This window comes from Globicephala melas, chromosome 3, assembly GCF_963455315.2.
Source record: "Globicephala melas chromosome 3, mGloMel1.2, whole genome shotgun sequence".
In the NCBI taxonomy this organism is placed as follows: Eukaryota; Metazoa; Chordata; class Mammalia; order Artiodactyla; family Delphinidae; genus Globicephala; species Globicephala melas.
The window spans coordinates 79,145,801-79,148,400 of record NC_083316.1 but is presented as its reverse complement, the minus strand read 5'-3'; the positions used below and the strand labels follow the sequence as shown (position 1 = coordinate 79,148,400).

At 36.7% G+C, this 2,600-nt stretch overlaps 1 non-coding gene across 1 annotated transcript; it reads right to left on the bottom strand.

Moving 5' to 3' along the window:
• Positions 1 to 489: 489 nt before the first annotated feature.
• On the bottom strand, positions 490 to 596 carry LOC115848527 (U6 spliceosomal RNA). The gene has a single exon (XR_004037732.1). It is a non-coding gene; the product is annotated as a U6 spliceosomal RNA (small nuclear RNA).
• Positions 597 to 2,600: the final 2,004 nt, after the last annotated feature.

Here is a 2,600-nt window from a genome sequence, read left to right as displayed (position 1 = left end):
TCTCCTCTACTCATGCTTTGGTTGCGTGACTTGCAGTTTCGTTCTGTTGTTTCTGAAGAACAACTCAGTATCTCATTATCAATAGAGTAGGACCAGATTGAGCTGGTCCTGGGGTTATAAGTTCGTTATATATTCTGTATCCTGGACCCTTATCAGATAAATGAGTTGCAAATATTTTCTCACATTCTGTGGGTCATCTCATTTTCTTTTTTTATTATAATACAAAAATATTTTCCTTTAATAAAGATTTTCACATCATGTTTAATGGGAAACAACTAAAATGTTATGTAAAGAGCCCAGGAGGTAAATTTTTACTATTTATCTTTCAGATCATATCATTTTTCTTCAAAATCTGTATATATGCTTGTGATGTTTTCAAACCTAGATCTTGATATAGATTTGACTCATCAGTAGATCCTAGAGGAGAAGCTCTATAGGATCCAGATTCAAATTCAGCAGCAGCTTCTTTTAATTTCCTAGTTATATTTTAAAAATAAGAAACACTTCATGAATTTGCATGTCATCCTTGTACAGGGCCCATGCTAATCTTCTCTGTATCATTCCAATTTTAGTATATGTGCTGCCAAAGTGAGCACAACTTTTCATTTTCTTGATAGTGTCCTTGAAGCACAAAAGTCTTTTTTAATTTGGATGAAGGCCAATTTATTTATTTTTTCTTTGATTGCTTGTGCTTTCAGTGTTTTATCTATCATTGCCTAATCCAAGGTCACAAAAATTTACATCTGTGTTTTCTTCTAGTAGTTCTATAGTGTAAGCTTTACAGTAGGTCTCTGATCCATGCTGAATTAATTTTGTGTATGTTGTGAGGGAGGGGCCCACCTTAATTTTTTTGCATGTGGATATTCAGTTACCTGGCACCTTTGTTGAAAAGGACTAAATTTTTTTCTACTGAATCATCTTGGCACCCTTGTCAACTTGCTGTGATTATTACTGAGGAGAAGAGTATACTTAGACGTAATCTTATTTCCCTCCCTGATTATTGTTGGTCATGTTATCAAGGTTTGTTGCCCTTACTAAATTTTTTGTTCTGTTAATAAAGGTGCTATAGTGTTTAATCTTAGCTCTATTTTTAAATAGCTTCAAACTGCCCACAAAAACTTTTACCTTAGCTTCCCCAATTCTAGAGTTCTCTATTTTGCATCATTTTGCTTAGCTGAATTTTTTCTCAAGTAGTGCCCCCTCCACCTCTAGGAGGGGCACACAACTTTAGTTCCCTCAGTATTATTTAGGTTAATGTCTGCCTGTTCCTTTTAATTTGAATGGCAACTTGACCTGGCATATATTATTGCAGGGGTCAGCAAACTTTCCATAAAGAGCCAGATAGTGAATGTTTACAGGTTTGCGGGCTTTATGGTCTCAGTTGCACCTCCTCAATTCTTCTGCTGTAGTGCAAAAGCCACCACAGACAATTTGTAAGCAAGTGGATATGATTGTGTTTCCATAAAATTTTACCTGTCAAAACAGATGGTGGCCAGATTTGGCCTATGGGTTGTGTTAAACTGACCCACCTATTATTGGATCACAGACTCCCTTATAACTTTGTGGACCTGTTTATTCAGTGAATATTTATTGAGCACCTACTCTATACTAAATCTTCTAAGTACTCAGGACACGTTGTTGGACAAGGCAAAAAAAGGCCTGTTCCCTAATTAACAAACAACCAACCCTATATGCCAAAAGAAGGAGACAGAGAGACAGAGAGACAGAGAGAGAGAGAGAGAGAGAGAAAGAGAGAGAGAGAGAGAGGAAGGGAAGAATGGAAGAAGGGAAGAAGGAAGAGGTGAGGGAGAAATAATAGAGAGAAATCAGACTGTAGTAGGACAGGCAACATTTACTAGAATGTACTCTGCAGAGGTGATAATGAGAGAAACTTTCAACTATGTGACGATCTGGGCAAAATATTCCAGTAATGAGACAAAGCAAGTTCAAAGTCCCTGTGGTGTGATTTAGAAAAGAGAGAAATGCAATGTTGTTGAACAAATTGATTCAATGGGAGAGTGTTAAGACTTGAGGTGAGAGAGGGAAGTGTGAGAATTGTAAAACATTTGGATTTCATTCTAAATGCAACGGGAGGACACTGGAGAGTTTTAAGTGGGCCAATTACATTACCTGATTTATTTTTTAAAACGATCACTCTGATTATATTTGGAGAGATTTAGCAGGAAAAAGTATCAGAAGGGAGTATTTTGAAGGTTATTGCTGTAATTCAGGAAGGAATTCAGAAAGGGCTCAGTAAGGGAGATGGCAAGAGGTTTTGGTGAAAAGTGTATTGATAAAAGATAAATTTGGAAGTAGAGCCAGCAGGCCTTACTGATGGACTGGATTAAATTGATAAAGAAGAGAGCAGAATGATGACTTTTTGGTTTTTGGCTTGAGAAATTTGATGGTGCCTCTTATTGAGATCTGGAAGACTGAGGAAATAATACTCTTTCTTAGAGTTAGGGAATATCCCTTACATGCCTATTTGATAGGGAAAAGATATGACTACATAAAGAAGGCAGGGATATATATGTCTGGAATTTGGGATGAAGTCAGGGATGGAGATAAAAATCTGGAGGTCATTGTATAATAAAAGGTCA